Source organism: Pinus tabuliformis, chromosome 5_2 (genome assembly GCF_031772625.1).
Source record: "Pinus tabuliformis cultivar Carrire ecotype Pingquan chromosome 5_2, CPIR1, whole genome shotgun sequence".
Classification (NCBI taxonomy): Eukaryota; Viridiplantae; Streptophyta; class Pinopsida; order Pinales; family Pinaceae; genus Pinus; species Pinus tabuliformis.
This window is the reverse complement of record NC_142306.1, coordinates 382,554,132-382,576,209: the sequence shown is the minus strand read 5'-3', so window position 1 is coordinate 382,576,209 and position 22,078 is coordinate 382,554,132. Positions and strand designations below refer to the sequence as shown.

The 22,078-nt window shown below is 35.6% G+C and overlaps 1 pseudogene; it reads right to left on the bottom strand.

The window, feature by feature from the left end:
- Nucleotides 1–6,907: 6,907 nt before the first annotated feature.
- LOC149159063 (uncharacterized) lies at nucleotides 6,908–19,157 on the bottom strand (annotated as a pseudogene).
- Nucleotides 19,158–22,078: the final 2,921 nt, after the last annotated feature.

Below are 22,078 nucleotides of genomic sequence, written 5' to 3'. Positions count from 1 at the left end.
ATGCGAAGCTCTTCTTTGCTTCCATGAATGTTTCGCGTGTCACTCCAAATCAAATTCAAACTCCTTCATTGGAGCTTTACGAACCCAGGCTCTATCTTTTGGTTGTTTCCCCTTATCATCCCCTATTGCAATTGCACTTCAGAGCATTATATTTACATTCAGATACTCTTTGCAAGGCTCATACCTCATCATCTACAGGTTCTGAGTCAGCTGAGGTGGTAGCAGCCCTTTGTCGCGTATGCTCATTATCAACATAGGACAATCCTCCATCTCATGATCAAACAAAGTGCAATATTTGCATGATGGACACATTTAGTTAGTGAAAACGTAGGCATAGTGTCATGGTCCTCCACAATTATAGGAGGTTAGCTATCCCCAACCTCTCCCAGGTCCTCCTCCGCCTCAGCCTCATCAACACCCCTGAAAGCCTATTCGCACCATCTCCATGCTCTGGTCAGGGGGCCGCATCTCTGCTTGAATCCTATGGGTGGGTGTTCTTTCCATCATCAATTCATAACTTTTGTTGTTGCGCTCATCATGCCCTACCGACCTACAGAGGTTGAAAAACAATTTTTGCGGTGTTTGTACAAAGTTCTGCAACAAATGACAGTTATCTGTCATCTGTTTTCCTGCTACCTGACATGTAGCACACCACAATGCAGGTGCCGCGCTTGGTCCTGCTTGAGATTCCAGCCTCAAAGGCATCGGTTCCCCTCCTCCAATATAGTTCGAAAAGACTGGGAAATGGTCTTTGTCATGCCCTTTACACTTGCATTTCAAACACCATACCTATTTGCACACCTCTAGCCAAACTGTCATGTCCTGCTTCAAGCTCTGCATTTCAATGAAAATATTTTGCAACTACACATGGATCTGATAAACCCCCAGATTTGGATCCTGCATCGGTGTTTCATGCAGTCTCATTAAAATCTCCAAGGCCTTTACCAGAGTCGTGATGTTTTGTTGTGACAGCACAACCCTTAGGTGTGGGAGGAGCGAAGCCACGAACCATTCATAGTGTTGTCGATCTGTTAAGTTCATAGTACGTTCACAGATTTTACACGTCGATATCTGATCTAATTCCCAAGGTGTATTTCCTAGTTTCATTGTGATTTCCTTGAACCCCACAATTGACTGTGCCTCAGATTTAAGCCTACTGAGTTCTTTGCTCAACGTGGTCTGGATGTCCACAACTCCAACGTTTGGGTTATCATTAGAGTATTTTATGTACTAGGTTAGCGCACAATCCTAAAAATAACTAACCAGTGTTTCCTTCTTCATGTGATCATTTGTAATGCCCTGAGCTTCCCACACAAATTTCACGATGAACCAAAACTAGTCTAGGTCCTGATTTCCCAAGACTTTGGACAAAGGCATCTTGACTGAATTCGCCATGTTGAAATGCAGTGGAGGTGGTGGTGGTATGGGTGAAGTCGTAAGTGATGGTGGTGAAGTTGGAGGTGGTGTGGGTGGAGGTGGAAGTCGCAGGAATCCTTGTCTTATTAACTGAATAGCACTTCACCGAGAAGCCTACGCTACTCCCTATTTGTCACCCAATGGAGGTGAAATCAATGGACTATATTTAGGACCCTTTCTTCCTTTGTTCCTGTAAGTCTTTCCACTTCGTGTAGCTATGAACATCAAGGTAGCTACATAACCCATTTTTCGAACAATAACATCTTAATCTAAGTGTTCAAAGACTTTAAGTACTTAGCTCATGGACCTTTGAAAAAGCACCACTCCACCTCGTTGTAGCTAAATAAGGTATCGACTACGAATTCAATCACAAATCCTCCTATGATGCGGTCAAGACAATGATCGACAGCACGAGTGATCTTATCCTTAGAGGCTTTCAAGCTCTTTACTAACTCCGGGGTCTAGAAAATAGGACTGTCAAGTCTCCACCTTCCTTGGCTATCTGCTAGCTTCGCGATCCACTTGTATAGCTCAGCCGAAAAGGAACAAAAAATGATCTCATGGATCTCTATATATAGGTACCTGTCCAACCCCTTTTCCTTTGTTAGTTGTGGACTTCTATTCTCATGCACTGCACATTCATGGATCTTCCAATCCAACCAGTCTCCGATCTTTTTCTTAGTTGGATTCCAGTGATATGACATCACACATCTCTTATGCATATTTCGGGTCCCGACAATGGAACCATTTGTTGGATTCATTGGGCTTGACCTAGGTTCAGCATTAGTTAGCCAAACAAATCCCTACACTACTGGCCTTTTCAGCATTAGCCCGTGGAGCACGAACTAAAGTCTCACCCAAAGCAGTATGGGGGGATGCTGGAACCAAGTTTCTGCACGTTGAGATGGTTGTGTTGTTCGTTTATTGTTGTTGTCCTTGTTTTTTCACAGGTCATTAAGTTTTTGGTCTCTATCTATTTAGCCCTTTATTTTTCCTTTCAGTACCTCTGCGAAGGGGTACAATTGACCTTCGCGCAGCCCTAACCTGCGGTTAAGGTACTTTCGCGCTACTAGTGCAGCATATTTTACTTATCTTATTAAACAATCACAGTTAGCACCGCATAAACATATATCCTCACTTGTGTTCAATTAAACAACACAATTACATACATTCACACATCACATAAGCATTATAAATGAAATTCATACACAATATGACAAGATGCATTAATAGGAAACAAAGACATAGAATTTGTAGATTGCTTCTCTTTATTGTTATCTTCAGATGATTTCAGACAGTGTTTTCCCTACTCAAACAACTGTAGGGGTCTGTGCACTCAGCTATAGACTTCTACTCTAGGCCTCTACGCACTCAACTGCAGAGCCTCTACCTATGCTAAGACTCAAAACTTAGACTTCTCTCCTTATCACTCAAGAATGTTACTCTAACTTATGACTTCTAACTACCTAGAGCTTGCTTATTTAGTTCTTTTTATATAATCCCATGGTCAGCGTACCCTGGGTAGATCTCTACAACTGACTTTAATTTACAAAATAAGGGCAAATAATTGTTTATGACTCATGACACCTTTGCGGTCCGCGACCACAAAATGCAGAGGCTTTACACTTTATTACAAAACTTGACCCAAAACATGGGCTTTGAGCCCCCAAATTTTCCTTGGGGGATTAAGTTCCCAACATCTAACAACGCCTATTTACAAGTTAATAATATCCATGCTAAAGTGGGGGTAGCTATCCATGTTTAAAAATATTTTCATATTGTTATAAAATATTTTGATTGTGAAATAAGTTATGATTTTTGGGTATAAAATATCGCTAAGTCTTGGTATTGGCTCATGGCATTGTAACAAAGCCTATTCACAAGTTCATAATATAAATGGAAAAGTGGGGGTGAATATCCATGGTTACAAATCTTGTCATATTGCTACATGATATTTTGATTGTGAAATCAGTTATGTTTTCTGAGAAAGTCATATCAATAATCCATGGTGTTCACCCATGGTATTTTAACAAAGCATATTTATAAGTTAATAATATCCATGGTAAAGTGGGGGTGAATATCCATGATTGAGAATATTTTCATATTGTAATAAAATATTTTGATTGTGAAATAAGTTAGATTTTTTGGTTATGTGGTATTGATAAGCCATTTTACTGGCCCAAAGTATTATAAAAAATCCCATTTACAAGTTAATAATATATATACTAAAGTGGGGGTGAATATCCATGGTTAAGATTCTTTTCATACTGTTATAAAGTAGCAATTGCACCAAATGTTGCAAAGGAACATCGTAAGGAAATATAATGTGGAGAAAGAGCATAGATGAAGAGAGATGTGTTATGTTATAATTTCAGTGAGAGAAATTAAATGGTGTTAAAAGTAAAGTGAACTCCCCTTTCGTTATCCTATTGATTTGCATTGCAATATGAAAATTGCGAGAATTCTTAGCAGTTTCAGCATTGTACTTGCACCTTTAGTTTTGTTTTATTCCCTTTGTCTAGAAAACATTAATATTTTTAAAAATTATGAGCATTTAGAATATTAATTATGGAAGCAAGATGGGGTTGCGGATCACATACTACAAAATTTTATGCACTTATTTCCCAGTAAAATATTGGAAAATGACTTTGAACAGGAAAAGCTCAAGGCCCAAACACAACCCCCTGCTTATACCCAACCACAATATCCTTTTGGGCTATCTAGTTTTCTAATTTTTTACTCTCAATAATGTTATTTATGTAAAATTCTCGTTGATAATTACAATATAGTCTCAAATCAATTGTCTTTCCTGAATCATATTTCATGTTAGTTGTTTGTATCACTATGCCCAAGTCTGTTTTTTTAAAGTCCTTTTTCTTGAAAGTCTGGTGTGATGGTTGTAATGTTTTGCTGTGATTTTCTGTTGCAATAGAGCCCATGGAAATAATATCAACCGCAATGATTTTGTGTGAGCTTAAATTCTCCGCTAGTTAATTCTACAACAACTATACCTATGTTTATTTCGATTGCTTAATACCATTCCTCACTTCTGAAAATTGAATCTTTCTGGTTTATATCTTCCTCAAATGATGTGAATTATCCTATCTCATTAAATTCTACAACAACTATATCTCTGTTTATTTCAATTGCTTAATACCATTCCTCACTTTTGATAATTGAATCTTTATGGTTTATATCTTCCTCAAATGATATGAATTAGCATATCTTATTAATTTCTACAACAACTATATCTATGTTTATTTCAATTTCTTAATACCATTCCTCACTTTTGAAAACTAAATCTTTCTGGTTTATATCTTCCTCAAATGATGTGAATTAGCATATTTGATTATCTCTTGCATATCAAATAGGAAGATATATGCAGGTCTTTTACATCCATATTGATTTAAATTTCTTTGTCTCCAATTGTCACATGATAACACACTCTTTTTGTTAATTTGTATACTTTTTGGAAAGTTTTCTGATTTTTTTGGCATACATCTCCCTGTTTCATGTTATGATGCTCACGTAATATATGTATATACACACACACAAGGGTTTTGGTTTCCACGCACCAAGGATTTTGGTTTCCATCCATTGTCAAAATGAAGACAGTGTATAGTTGATTTTTTATTTCTAGTGCTCTAAGATAATTTTTGCATCTTCTCAACCACTTCCATGCATTGTCCACATTCATTTTCACAAGGGGGTATGGTCTTCCTTTCTTATGTTTCTAACCTTCAAGCAAACCTTATAAACCAACTCTATGCTTTCTACTACCAATTGTAGAAATTGCTAATAGACCTCGTGTTGACTTTTTGAGTTTCAGTCCTTGTGCTCTTGCAAATATCTTTCCATTCTTTTGGAAAAACCTTTTTGATTCAAAGGTATATGCCTTTACCCTAGTAGCTTTTTCTATAAGAGGAAACATTTCCTCTGAAACATGTATTCTCTTATTGACACAATTATGCATCCTCTCTCTCCTAAATACCCGTTGCTTTAGTCCTGTCTCAGTTTTGAAAGCATCCTCAACAATTTCATGATTGTTGTTTTCATGTTTTACTACCTCCCTATAACTATATACTCTCCCTGACCTATTTGGGCATACACCATTTGAATATATGTTTCTTATAGCCCATGCCTAAGTTTTCTGCAGACGAGGAAATTAAGAAACACCCCAAAAATAATTTTCTTGACACGTTACTCCCTCCACTTTATCATCATCACTTCCATCTATTACTCCATAAATATTTTGTTGCTGCTTCAATGCCAAACATGCTATCAAAAGAGAATAAGAATTATGACCTCTAGGGGAGATATAACAAACATCATGACACACGATGTGAGATTTGAACTCAAATCTCCATTCTACTATAAGGAGATGCATTTTCGATTTTATGTAAGTTCCTATCTTTACAATATTGTCCAAATTAAGGTTATATTTAAGGATTTCTTGATTAAAATATTCAACATCAAAGGTTTCTACTTTTACAGGAGACTCTCTTGATTTAGCTGATATGCACCCTAACTTGTTTAGTTGCACAAGTTTTCCATGAATGCCTAAATAAAATGACATGTCACTAGATATTCATTTCCTCATTCAAGAGGTCATTGCATCATCTAATCCAGTGCCTAGATCCTTTAATAATAGCCCATCAAATTCACAATATTCTTGGTCTTTCGAGTCTTCCTCCTTGGTTGGAGACTGGGGTAGAATTTTCTCAATACAATTTGCTTCGTTGGCTAGAACAAGGGGTACCTATGCTTGTTATTTTTCTGGCTCTTTGAATGCTATTTTATTTTTTTCTATGTTACCTGGGGTTCAATACCATCATCATCATATAGAATACGACTATCCCGAAGTGGCCATAAATTTCCTTTATTATAAGGATATTTTATTCTAAATCCACCTACAAGATAGGAAAGAAGACCCACTCTAAACTCTACAATAGACTTCAGATGTCTACAAAGAAATTCCCTCCAATAAACTATATAATAGACTTCATATGTCCACAAAGAACTTCCCGAGGGAAACCCAGCCACCAAGGATTTTAGATCAATCAATTTCTCTCAATATTTTCAAGCACTATTAAACTTCTGAAAAACGTAGAAGCTTCGGAAGGTGGTTGAAAATAATCCCAACTATTTCATTAAATGAATTTGATCGTCATTTCTGTAGTAGAAAATAAAACCCATAGAAGATGTTGGAAATAGTTTCATCTATCTCATTAACTCAATTTTATTGTGTCATTTATTGAGTACCAAAATAATCCAGCAATGAATGAACACTAAAGTAATTAATTTTTTACTAGCTTACTATTTTTCATATCTGCAAGAAATTAGTAACAAAGAATCAACATTAATAAATTAAAAATGTTGGAAATTTTATTTGGTATGGTCATTAAATGAAAAATTAAATTTCCAGCAAACTTTTGTATTGCAAGCAATCAACATGCAAGCCAAACAGATATATATTAAAAATTTTATTAAGCTACCATAAGGTGACAACCATTGGTGTATAAGGTTTCAAAGGACTGCCATACTCACTAGCCAAAACAAAGTCACATATCTTCAATTCACCACAATTGATTACAAGAAGCTTTGAATTCTTCAAGTCCCTAGAAAAGATAAACAAAGTATATAGCTACATTCAACATCAATTTTCATAAAAACTCTATATAAGTCTCCTTGTATTTTATCTTCGATAAATAGACGAAGAAAGAATGTAAAAAAATATATCAAGTGCACAAATGGCATGGACAAAACACTCTTTGTATGTTATCTTCGATGATAGATGAAGAAAACACCTAACAAAATATATCAAGGGGACACATGGCATGCATAATACACATCATTTAAAAAAAATAGAGAATGTAAGTGAAAACATAAGGAACTTGTACCTATGCAGAACCCAATTATCATGAAGGTATTTAACACCCTCAAAGAGTTGCAACATAAAACATTTAACTTCGCTCTAGCTGAAAGAATTTTTCATTGTTTCCATCAGTCCTTTTAGATCATGCTCCGTGTATTCCATCACCATAAAAATGTTGTCCAAGTTGCTTCCTCCACTACTTCCTTTACATCAAAAACCTATGAGTGATGGAAGGATAGAAAGACATTTATCTCTTTTAGAGAAGTCATCAGAAATCCATCTCTCTCTTTTTCAATTTTTACCTTTTTTAGAGTGACTATCTCCCTAGATTTTTTATTATTAGATCTATAGACAACTCCATATTTTCCTTCATCTATCTTGGTAGGCCTCTCAAATTCATCAACAATTCTACAACCTTGTATCATATCAATCATTTGTTGTGCGAGTGGAATCTCAAGTTGAATTGAGGACTTGGGCTCATCGTGAGACTCCGATTTAGGTGGCTGTCCAATATTATTATCTTCACTATTGTTGCCATAATCCAGTTCCATAAGCTCTCATTAATTCAAATCCAAGTCATATTGTTCATCTCTTCTTACATCATCTTTCCCTGAGACACCACCAATACCTTAACCTGCATCATCCTTGAAATTTTTTTATTTTCCTTTTGCGCCCTTTGATTTCTCTCCCACGTATTCTCCTGGTATAGAGAAATACTCTAACCACTTCCATGATTAATACCACTGCACTCTGAAGAATACCTCCCCTACTCACTGTCCATGTTGGTTGAATATCTCTTTCGTTTCTTTATGCCCTCATTCTCAGGCCTTGCATCTCTAGCATAGTTATATTCATCTACCCAGCGAGAAGCTGAAATGTAGCAATGTTGTAAAGGCTCTTCCTCATCTTAAAGCTTCAAAATTTCAAGTAGATTTCCAAGTTACCTATCATTCTTTGATGACGTAGATTTAAGTTTTTCCGTTGGAAAAATATCCTCTTCTTTGGCATCCCTTCAATTGCCTTCAGAATGAGGAGTTGGCAGTTCAGCCAAGAGTGGATAAATAGAATCTTCACATTCTTGATGTGTGAAGAAAGGTGTAGGTCCTTTTGATCCAGTCCCATGTGTGTTCCTTCTTCTAGAGCCACTTGAAGAAATCTTGTTAAAGACAATGGATTTTCCATGCACCAAGGATTTTGGTTTCTATTCATTGTCAACATGATCACATTGTGCTGTTGATTTTTATTTTCTAGGGCTCTTAGACAGTTTGTGCATCTTATCAACCACTTCCATGAATTTTCAACATTTCTTTTCTGAAGGGGTCATGGTCTTTCTTTCTTATGTTTCTAACCTTCAAGAAAATCTTATAAAACAACTTTATGCTTTCTACTACTAATTGCAGAAATTGATAATAGGCATTGCCTTGACTTTTTGAGTTTAGATAATTGTGTGGTTAGACTTCTCATCATATTTTTAAGGAAAACACTCTCTTATTAAAAGGTATATTCCTTTACCAGAGTAGATTTTTCTATAAGAGGAAACGTTTGCTCTAAAACATTTATCATCTTATTGATACATTTATGCATCTTCTATCTGCTAAATATCTGTTGCTTTAGTCTTGTGTCAGTTTTGAAAGCATCCTCAAGAATTTCATTATTGTTGTTGTCATGTTTTACTAATTCCCTAGAACTATAGACTCTCCTTGACCTCTTTGGACATACAAAATTTGAAGACATGTTCCTTACAGCCCATGCCTGAGTTTTCTGCAAAGGAGGAAATGAAGAAATAGCGCCAAAAGAATTTTCTTAACTTGTTACCCCCTCCACATTATCATCATGATTTCCATCTATTACTCCCTGAATGTTTCGTTGTTGCTTTGATGCCAAACATGCTTGTAAAAGAGAATAATATTTTTGACTTGTAGGGGAGATATAACGAACATCATGATATCCGCTGCGAGATTTGAACTCAAATATCCATCCTAGAGTAAGGACATGCATTTTTTCTCTTATGCAAAGTTGTTTCTTTATAGTCTTGTCCAAATTAAGATTAAAGTTAAGGGTTTCTTGAGGAAAATATTCAAAATCAAAGGTTTCTGCTTTTGCAGAAGACTCCCATGAGTCATCTTGTATGCACCCTAACATGTTCACCTGTACATGTTTTCCATGAATTCCTAAATAAAGTGACATGTCACTAGATATTACTTTCCTCATTAAAGATGTCATTGTATCCTCCAATCCACTGCTAGATCCTTCAATAATTCCCCATCAAATTCACAATATTCTTGGTCTTCCTAGTCTGCCTCCTTGGTTGGAGACTTAGACATAATTTTGTCAATACAATCTGCTTCATTGGCTAGAAAAAGGGGTACCTATTCTTATTCTTTTTCTGTCTCTTTGAATGTCATTTTTTTTTGTGTGTGAACGGGGTTCAATATCAATGTCACCATAATCTAGAATATGACTATCCCAAAGTGGCCCTCAATTTCCTTTCATATAAGGAGCTTTTCTTCTAAATCCACTAGCAAGATTGAAAAAAATACCTCCACTAAAATTTGCAATAAACATCAGATGTATACAAAGAACTTCACTCCACTAAACTATGCAATAGACTTAAGATGTCTACAAAGAAATTCCCGAAGTAAACCTAGCCACAAAGGCTTTTATGTCAATCAGTTTCTCTCAATATTTCCAACCATTATTGAATTTTTGCAAAACCTAGAATCTTTGGAAGGTGGGTGAAAAATAATCCCAACTATTTCATTAAATTAATTTGATCATCATTTCCAGAGTACAAAAGAAAACCCATATAAGATGTTGGAAATAATTGCATCTATTTCATTGAATGAATTTGATTGCATCATTTCTGGAGTACAAAAAGAATATGGAGAAGGAGCATCATCATATCCCTTTCCTTTCTCAAGAGCTTTAGATTTACAGTCCCTTCTGAAGTGCCCTTGCTTTCCGCATTTCCAACACACCTTTATATATTTTCCTAGATATTTAGATGTCCCTCTAGATTTAGATCTCCCACTTGAGGACTTATCTTGTTTCTAGTCTGGGACCATCCTCATATAGACAAGGCATCACCGTTCTGGCTTCCATATTTTCCCATCTCATCTACTCCGACAGTAAGGATGAGACTATTTCACCAAATTGCACGGTAGTTGCATTGCTACCTATTGCAACAACCAGACTATCCCACGAATTTGGTAGAGAACACAACAAACTGATGCACTTATCCTCGTCTAAATTTTTAATATTAACAAATAATAACTAGATTACCACAATATTAAATGCATTCAAATGCTCTATCGCTATGTCTCCATCTTTCATCCATAGGTCATAGAGCTTTTTTCGTAGGAACAATTTATTAATCAGAGATGTAGATTGGTACAATGTCAATAAATTGTCCCACAAAACTTTCACTGAAGCTTCCCCTCATACATTCAGCAATACTAAATCTAAGAGACACAATTGTATTGTGCTCTTTGCCTTCCTATTCAACTTTTCCCAGTCTTCAGCTAACATTTTTGTTGGTTTAGTACACTGATCTACTGTGATCCACTAATATTTATCCACCAACAGATCCTCCATCTTGAGTTTCCACAAATCAAAACTTTGACCATTAAATTTCTTGATCTTTACCTTTCCATTTCTCTTCATCTTCTTTCACCACAAGAATCCATCCCGCGGATCTCCCACTGAATAGGGTCTACCACAGGCCCGAACAAAAAAGTCCTCAATACCAAGGGCATCCCCTTGAAGCCAAAACAACTCTCATACGGATTGTAGGCTTTAACATCATACATAAATTACTTGCATACAAATTCTAAAAAAGAAAGAAAATAAACAATGGCTAGAGCATAAAACATGAAATAGGTATACACAAAGATTTTCCCCTAGATCCCAAAACGGGGACTACTAGATTGATTTTCATTATGTTCCTTTCAATGTTACAATACCTATATATACATGTTGAAGCATCCGTAAACACCAATCCATTAACCCTGGATTAGAACATAACCATAGTTCCCTTGGCCGAATATACAAAATACCATGGATAGAAAACCAAATTGCCCAAAACCATGTGTGAAATCCATGCAAAAAAACATAGATAGGTCAACCCACCTAATATAGTGTCTAAAAAAAAATTTCCCATGGCGCTACCCGGGACCCAATGCAAGGGGGCTACTGCCCCTTGACATTGGGGGGCAACCGCCCCCACTTTGACCCCTTGGCAACACTTGGCGCAACATGCAATGTACAAAGAGGGCTACCAGCCCCCCCCCCCCAAGCGTGGGGTAGTCATGGAAAGAATATAACAAAACCCAACAGAGACACCACCAATACTTTGACCTCCATCATCCTCATAAATTTTTGATTTTCCTCGTCCATCCTATGATCTCTATCCCACGTATTCTCCCTATTCAGGAGAAAGACTCTGACCATTTCCATTCTTAACGTTGCTGCAAACTGAAGCGTACCTCCCCTCCTCATTGTCCATGCTAGCCCAACGTCTCTTCCATTTCTTTGTGCCCTCATTCTCAAACCTTGTTTCTTTGGGAGAGTTATATTCATCTACTCAGCGAGAAGCTAAAATGTAGTGAGGTTGCAAAGGCTCTTCCTCATCTTCAAGATTTGAACCATCAGGAAGTTGTCCAAGTCCCCTCTCATCCTCTGACGACGTAGATTGAATTTCTTACATTGAAAAAATACCCTCTTCTTTGGCATCACTTCCATTGCCTCCAGAGTGATTAGCTCAAAGTTTGACCAAGAATGGAGAAACATAACCTTTACTTCCTTGATGTGTGAAGGAAGGGGTTAGTCCATTTGATCTAGATTCATGTGATTTTGTTCCTATAGAGTCTCTTGGAGAAATTTGGTTAAAGACACTAGATTTTCCATGCACCAAGGATTTTGTTTCCATCTATTGTCAAGAAGATCACATTGTGTAATTGATTTTTTATTTCTAGTGCTCTGAGATAGTTTGTGCATCTTATCAACCACTTCCACGCATTGTCAACATTTATTTTCACAAGGGGGCATGGTCTCCCTTTCTTATCTTTCTAATTACCTTCAAGAAAATCTTATAAACCAACTTTATGCTTTCCACTACCAATTGCAGAAATTGCTAATATACCTTGCCTTGACTTTTTGAGTTTCGGTCCTTGTGCACTTTCACTTCTCATCACATTTTTCTGGCAAAATATCTCTGATTCAAAGGTATATTCCTTCATCCTACTATATTTTTTGTGAGAGGAAACATTTTCTCTGAAATATGTATCCTCTTATTGACACAGTTATGCATTTGTTGTCTCCTAAATACTCGTTGCTTTAGTCTCGTGTTAGTTTTGAAAGCATCCTCAACAATTCCATTATTGTTGTTTTATTGTTTTACTGCTTCCCTAGAAATATAGACTCTTCTTGACCTCCTTGGACATACAAAATTTGAAGACATGTTTCTTGTATCCCATGCCCAAGTTTTCTGCAGAGGAGGAAATGAAGAAACACCATCAAAATAATTTTCTTGACTTGTTATCCCCTACACATTATCATCATGATTTCCATATATTACTCCCTGAATATTTTTTTCTACTTCCATGCCAAATATGCTTGTAAGAGAGAATAATAATTCTGACCTGTAGGGGAGATATAACGAACAACATGACACCCCCTGCGAGATTTGAACTCAAATCTCCATCACACAGTAAGGAGATGCATTTTTTCTTTTATGAAAGGTTGTTTCTTTACAGCCTTATCCAAATTAAGATTATACTTAAGGGTTGCTCGACGAAAATATTCAACATCAAAGGTTTCTCACTTTGCAAGAGAATCTAATGATTCATCTAATATGCACCCTAACCTATTCAGTTGTACAGGTTTTCCATGAATGCCTAAATAAAGTGACATGTCACTAGATATTTCTTTCCTCATTGAAGAGGTCATTGCATCCTCCAATCCACTTGCTAGATCCTTCAATAATACCCCATAAAATTCAAAATCTTCTTGGTCTTTCGAGTCTACCTCCTTGGTTGGAGACTAGGACATAATTTTCTCAATACAATCTTCTTCATTGGCTAGAATAAGGGGTACCTGTGCTTGTTCTTTTTCTGGATCTTTGAATGTAATTATTATCTTTTTCTTTGTGTTAACTAGGGTTGAATATCGTCATCATCATCTAGAATATGACTATCTTGAGGTTTCCATAAATTTCCTTTCTTATGAGGAGCTTTTCTTCTAAATCCAGCAGCAAGATAGGAAAAAAGACCTCCACTAAACTCTACAGTAGACTTGAGACATCTAAAAATAACTTCCATCCATTGAACTATGCCATTATTTCTATTATTAACAACCTACATCCATCTTAACCCAGGATCCATCAAATGTCGAGAGGGATCAAATATCTCGAGGTGAAAACATTTTTTTTATTGTAAAACTTGAGGAAAGGTTTGCACCTTGAGAAAATTGATCCCTCTTGGCACTTGATAGATCTAAGTTTAAGATGGATGTAGGATGGTTATATAATACTATATAATATCTACATTTATGTATATGTCTCTATTTCTTATTCCCTCTCTCTAGTTCACCCCAAAAACATACACACACTCTCTCTTTGTATCTATATATCTCCCTCTCCCTTACTCTCTCCCCACCTCTCTTCCTCTTTGTCTTTCTTCTTCCCTCCCCCTCTCTCCCCTTCAGCCTCCATCTCTCTCTCATTCCCCCTCTTGATTCCTCTCTCTCTTCCTTCCTCTGTATCCCTTTCTCTCCCCCTTCCCTCTATCTATCCCCCATCACTCGCTTTATCTCTTCCCTCCAATTCTGTCACTTTCTCCCTTTCTCTCCTCTCTCTGCCCTCCATCTTTGTGTCTATCTCTCTCTCCTCTCTCCCCTCCATCTTTGTGTCTCCCTCCCTCTCTCTCTTCCCATTCTCCCCCTATCTCTTAAATTTGGTCCATTGTATTGTGTTTCTACCTCAATTGGTTGTAAAATATTAAACTTATATCTTGGATTAATACTTTTATATATAAATTTCACATCTTTATATATAAAAGTATTCACATTTTTATTTTATTAAGAAGTTGATTTAATTTATATGATAATAGTCTTGGTAGTCATGACTATAGAGGGTTTTGATATATCTCAAAAATAATTAGAACCTTTTTATTTTAGATTCAATTAAAAAAATATCATAAAATTAAATTAAAATAAAACATTTTATAGAATATTCCAATTGGGAAATAAGTTATGATTTTTGGGTATAAGGTATTGATAAGACATGGTATTGGCCCATGGCATTATAGCAAAGCATATTCACAAGTTCATAACAGAAATGGCAAAGTGGGGTATATCCGTGGTTAAGAATCATGTCATATTGTTATATGATATTTTGATTGTGGAATAAGTTATGTTTATTTTGGAATGTGTTATTGATAAGTCATGGTGTTGGCCCATGGTATTGTAAAAAATCTACTTACAAGTTAATAATATCCATGGTAAAGTGGGGGTGAATATCCATGATTGAGAATCTTGACATATTGTTATTAAATACTTTGATTGTGAAATAAGTTATATTTTTTGGGTATGTGGTATTGATAAGTCATGGTATCCCATTTACAAATTAAGGTGAATATCCACTGTTAAGATTCTTATCATACTTTGATTGTGAAATAAGTAATGGTTTTTGAGAATCTGGTATTGATAAGCCGTGACATTAGCCCATGGTATTGTAACAAATATTATACACAAGTTAATAACATAATCAAAATATTAAAAATTGAATTTTGTTATTTTTATTACCTTAACATTTTATTATTTTTTAATTGTCTCGACATTTAAAATTGTTTACATAGTTATATATATATATATATATATATATATATATATATATATATATATATATATATATATATATATATATATATATATATATATATATATATATATATATATATATATATAGATAATTCAATTTTATAATTATGTAGATAAGTGCATAGAGGAATTTTAATTTAGTTATCATAATTATTAGATAGATGTTAGAGACTTAAACTCCATATAATATTCTTATTAGTAGTCATAAGTAGAAGGCTGAGATTTATATGGCCAGTCATTATGTTTTCTCTTCCCTTTTAATTGAATTTATTATTTAAAAAATTTCATATGAACATGTGTCATATGAATAAGATTTATGGTTGTTTGGACATGTGGTATTAGTAATCTGGGGTCCATGGTTACTATAAGAAAACCTATTTGGGGTAAATTTTCATGGTTAATAATATTGTTACAAGTTTTCTTTAAATTTATATATGTTTAGCTCATATATTATTTCTTTTTATTGCACCGCCCTCTACAGCCAGTGTGGGGTAGATCTCACGTAAACATGTGCAAACGTAAACGTAAATGTAAACATAAACATTTAACATGTAATGTTTAACATTTAAACCCTATCTAGAAATATTTTTTTATTTTTTTTTACAACATGGTGAATTGGTAACTGCCTGGCCTAATCTAAGGGAGACCCAGGATCAAACCTCAACACTGCCACTATAACACCAAGAGCATAACCAACCACCTGCAAGTCGGGTATACTAAGTCTCTATGATTTTAGCAAGAGAAGACTCACGAGAAAGGGGAATCCGCCCCTCTAGCCGATTGATCACAGGCATAAGGAAGGCAATTCTAGGGTAACCACAAACCAAGCTTAATCTGGTAGCTAGCCCTACCAGGTTGGGAGAGGGCTCTCTCCTAATGAATATCACAAACGTAAATGTAAATGTAAAAGTAAATGTAAACGTAAACATTTAACATGTAATGTTTAACATTTAAAACCTATTTAGAAATCAATCTGTTATCACCTAGATTGACTGCAGGCTGAAGGAAGGCACTTCTAGGGTAACCACAAACCAAGCTTAACCTGGTAGCTAGCCCTACCAGGTTGAGAGAGGGCTCTCTCCTAATGAATATCACTCACGATGATTGAATTAGGTAAATATTTTAGGCTAGGTATAGTAGGATGAAAGGTTTTGTTTGAATTTGTTTTGTTTTTGCTGGATCAAGTGGAGCTCGACAGTTTAGGTCTGGGAAATTAGGTCAGAATACAGGGTGTTCTATGAGGCAAGGTAGGTATGGGATTTAGCACCTAAAATTAAGTGAGGTGAGGTGTCTAAGACTGGTGAGGAGCTGAGGAGGGCATGTGGCAATCATGTATCCTTCTCAAATAATAGAAAACATAGAATACTAAATGATTTCCCAAGGTATAGCACTGCAAACAGTGGATTCCACCTATCTATCTTGATATCATTCAATTAGAAGTAGTGAAATAGATGATGGCATACATAAAATATGTAAACAACTAATAACAAAAGAAGAAACTATGCAAAAACACCATACCACATGGATCCCATAAATACAGCTGCAACTCATATTAATTTCCTTGCCAAACTGCTTACAATGATGTACAATCAAGCTCAGAGCATCCAAGTGAATCCAACCCTTGAAAATGAGAAAGAAAATACATCATATAGACATTTAAATCCCCCATCATAACCATCATGGGTCTAAACCATGAGAAGAGGAGTTGTTTCAACAATTTCCAAATAAGGACCAAGAATCTAGGTAGTCAAACAACTTGCCTTTAAAAGTAGGGAAACTGATTCGTTTGCCTGAAAACCACCTCTAACTAATGAATCTATCCTATAACACTATTTTACCATTACATTTACATGTTATTTCATCAATTAAATCAGTGAAATCATCCATGAGGAGAGAGAAATCAATTTGACAATCAAAATAGGCGAATTTGAGTTTCTTGAGCAACTAGTCCTAAGCGCAGCGAGACTTTCCACTTGATTTTGGAGGCCCTCCCCTTAGCCAAATTGAGCCCATGATAGCTCATCAGAAAGGCCCTCAAGTCTAGTTTCCGGAAAACCTAAAATTTGTGAATTTAGAGGTCATTTTACCCCCCAAAACTTGAATCTCCCAAGACTGCTTCTGTGTGTCCAAAAAGAGGCAGAAAGGTCATTTTTTGGTAGTTTTGGACCTTTTGGTGAACCAGAACTACTCCAAAACTTCTGAAAATTTATACGGTGCATGTCCTCATAATTCTGAATCCAAAAATGCCAACTTTTTCTCCAATGGCTGCCTCAGGAAAAAGGCGCAGTGCTGGTGGCGTTGTGCTTCTAGGCAAAATTTCAAAAATACAAAAACTTCTCAAAATTTCCCCAAATTTGGCATGGAACACCACCATCAACTAATTTGATGGACTAGGGAGGCATCAGCCAACATCTTCAATCTATCTTGCTTCCTTTTGCCTTCCAATGCTCTCCTTAGTCTAGCCTTTAGTTTTCTAATCCTCATGTTACAAATTTTGTTGCGGGTCATGTAATGGTATGCCATGTGTCGGAGCATTTTCTTATCCCTGTTGACCTTTTCAGTAAGTCCTTCAAGATGTATTTTAACTCACTCAAGACAAGTTTCCCTATCATTTTCAATCTCCTTCTCAATAGAATTCAATGTGACATGAGCCTCTTTGACAATTTGCCTATTTGCTTTCATCATTTCTAGCTCCATGAGGACTTGTTTGTCACTCAATTGTTTGTTTTCCTATTCCAAGTATTTGATGATGAATTTTGATCTCTCTAAGTTGTCTTCCAAAGCTTGTATTTTAGCTTCCCTTTCCTTTATGATGATGTCCTTGATAGTTTCTTTATCCTGAGTCTCCAAGTTAATGATATTAACTCCATGATGAGTATAGCACTGTTGCGGCTCCTCATGCTCAATCAAGTCAAAATCTCTTTCCTCCTCATCAGCAAGATCTTTCTCCTGCATTTTTTCCTTGCCTTTGCTCAACTGCTCAACCTATACATGTTTTGTCAATGTAGAAGGCAAAGCCCCTTCCACACCTTGTCGAGATAAAATTTGCCTGTGGACTGATGAAGAGGTCAAGGTCCCTTCCACACCTTGTGGAGCAAACACTTGCCTAGTAGTTGCAAAACGTTTTCTTGTGCAAAAAGTACAATGGCATCTGAGTAGTTTTGGTTTCCTTGACCTCCTTCCTTGTTTCCCCATGGCTAGAAGGCCCGCCTTCTTCTTGATGCACTGGTGATGGGATCTGTGGTCCTTTGAACATCTCATGAGAAATGAAAGTATCTCAAGGAATGTTAAGAAGACTGAGATGGTGAAGAACAATGATTTTGATTAAGGAGTAATGATAGATGATGTTCAATTGCTAAGGGTATTGCTTCTTCTACACAAGGTAAGCTATTTTGTCAATATTTCTAAACAAGAAGTATGGGAGATTCATCATCTTTACCCTGGTGAAGTACATGAGGAATCTGATATGGTAAGCATACAATCGGGAGAGTCTGCCTTCACAAGTGAAATATTTGATGATAATCCTCATCAGTGGAACATACCAGCTCTCCAAAAATTTAAAGGGGAAAAGTCCCTTTACCTGTTTCCTGTATTGAGCCTTGATATAAGGCTCATAGTAATGCTCATGAAGGTCTTGACCCTTGTACCATTTCTCACCCACATTCGGGATTCTACTGGCCTCTGAAATGACAGTTGGTGATATTTTGAAGGTTACTCCGGCAAGTGTCACCTCATGGTTATGCAAATAAGCCAGAAAAAGTCTGGACAACTGATGATGAAATTGAGCTCTTTCCACTAGTTCACAGAATTCAAAACATCCTTGGTGTTTGAAACAAGAGACTGCAAGTTGGAAAGCCTGTAATTTTCTTAAATTGGTGGGCTCTTCTCTTATGATTTTTCTTCCCTTGTGGGGCTTTCTGTGCCTATGTCTCTCTAGAGAACTATCATTGGCTGTCTCTTCCTCATACTCAAAATCACTACCTCTGTCCATGATTTAGCCAACTCTCTTAGTTTGCACAGTTTTAACAATGTATGGGATGGGTGGTATGTGCAATGGCTTGGAGGAAAGGATGTAAGTGAAGCTATGCACAAAACATGAGAGGTAGAGGGTTTAGGGAGTAATAAATGGGTGGTAGAAAGTGAAAATAGGGTGGGGATTAAGGGTTTAGTTTATGAGGTGAGTGGTAGGGAGAATCAAAGAAACTAGGGTTTTATAGTGGAGATTAGGGTTTTATATTTGAGAGAGAAAAACCATGAAATTCTTCACAAATGCAAACTAAATAACAAGAGGCACAATGATAAATTACTTGCCAAGTGTTGAATAGGAGGAAATTTGGCATAAATTGGAAGCTGGGAATGTTTTTGGGCTTGGCTGGCCTAAGCGCAACGCCACAACCGAGGAGCGCAACACCACCCCAAGAGTGCAGTACCCATTGTATTTTACACTGTGAAAAAGGTTTTTAACTACAGCGCCAGTATGTAAGCACAGTGCCACTTCCCAGTAGTGTAGCACCTGGCCAAAACTTCCAGAAGCGCAATGCCTTTCTCTCTAAGTGCAACGCCCAACTTCTTTGCTCACAAACACTTGCTCCTTTAAGTTTTTCTCTCCTTGGGCTTTAGAAAACATGGCATAATGACTTTGAAATTAGGATGGGAGTGTTTTATATGAACTCCATTTGATTTTTTCTTTCGAAAAACCCACTTTTCTAATGTCTATTTATCCTTTTAAATACTTTGTTTTTTCATTCTTGTTTTCATTTTCTCTTGCAGATGGATTGATGCTCTAGAAAACTTAATTTTTTGCAGTGGCAGGTGCTTGGAAACATCACAAGATGCTTAGGAGCAGTTGTGAACAAATATTACATATAAAAAAGATAAAATTACATCATAAATGAAGATAAAAACAAAATACTTTGTTTTCACCTCAAAACAAGCTTTGAGGTGGGAACTACATTCGACTTTCAAACTGATAAATTATGGCTTTATCAATCATTATTGGCCTCCTCATGTCCTTGTTGATCATTATTGGCATGTAACAACTCGATTTGACAATGGTGGGACCCTAAAACATAATGAGACCAAACCCTAAGACCTAATGAAATGAATTTCAAAGTGAACATGAACTATGACTGAAATATATGAAAGAGGATCAACAAGTACAAATCATGAGGGAAAAATTGGATGTAAACCCTACCATCAGTGAATCAATGACCTAATGGAATGCAAACCCATCAGTATGGGACTCCTACTATGAAATGAAAAAGCGCAGATTTTGATCATTGATGGCAGTTTGAGGACACTGACACTAACACAATCTAATAGTTATTATGTATAAACACAATATGAATTTAAAATATAAATAGGTTTATGAACACTCAAAAAATAGGTATGTTAAAAAATTAAAAATATAAATAAACTAGAGGTATGGTAAATAAATAAAACCTTTTTTTTTTATATTTACTCCATAAACCTCTTTATATATAAGGAGACTATAAACATATGCTTTTTTGAGGTGAAGCCTATGGGCCAAATACCATTTTAATACCATGGGCTAAATAGTGTGGGCCAAATACCACATTTATAAAAATAGGTATGGTAAATTAATAAAAATATAAATAAAGTAGAGGTATAGTAAATAATTAAATAAAAAAATTACATGTATTCCATAATTCACTTTATATTTATGAATACTTAAAAAAGAGGTTTTATTTAGGTGAAGCCTATGTGCCAAATGCCATGGGTCAAATTATTATTAACGCCATGCAAAAAACATTATTAACCCTAATATTAATATTAATAAACTAAATATGACACATGGTATTGACCCATGGTATTGACCCATGGTATTCACGTGGAATGTAGCCTATTTAATGGGGGGAATTAAACCAGCATAGATCCATCTTTACTTTGGATCTACTAAGCGTCGAGAGGGATCAAATATCTTTATATGCCAACTATCATAGAGATCCCTCTTGGGGCTTGGTATCTTTACTTTGGATCTACTAAGCGTCGAGAGGGATCAAATATCTTTATATGCCAACTATCATAGAGATCCCTCTTGGGGCTTGGTAGATCCACAGTAAAGAAGGATCTATGCTCTTAATAAAGACTAATAATAACTTCATAATTTAAATAATTTTTGTGATTTTTTTATTGTTCACAATATGAAATGTATGATGAGGCATGTGTTTTGTTGCTTTTCCATGTTCACCAAGTATATAATTTATATGGTTGTACTAGTTGAATTGAAATGTAAAAGGGGCATAATTAACTTTGAGATATATTTAATCCCTTTATCATCCACCTATTATTTATTGATAATTAAATTAAAATTCTAGAAGCCCTATTTCAAAATAGACACAGATATCAATATAAAAAGTACACCAACTATAAATGCCTTTTGAGGGTTTAAAGTACACCAACTATAAATGGCTTGTGAGGGGTTATTGTTATGAGCTCATTGGATCATAGAGGATATACAATACCAAGAGGAAATATTTTAATACTATTTTAGTTACCTAAAATAAATAGTTTGTAAAAGTTGATAGGCATCATTCATGTGAGGCATCGAAATGCTTACTTTATAATACATCTCACATCACCGAGGTTAAAAAATGTCATAAAAACTAACTAAATTTTAAGGTTATTTGAAATTATTACTATTATTTATTAAAAAATTTAATATATAAATTAAATAAATATACATTTAAATGTATCAAAATTCTTAATAATGGAGATTCATCTCACTTACTATGGAGATATTTTCTTACAATTCTATAGGCCAATAACATGGCTTATCAACACTACATGTCCAGGAAACCATAAGTCATTGCATTTCATATGACATTTTTTTTCAATTAATACATTTAGTCAAAAAGGGAAAAAAAGACAATGTAACACCCCTCACTTATG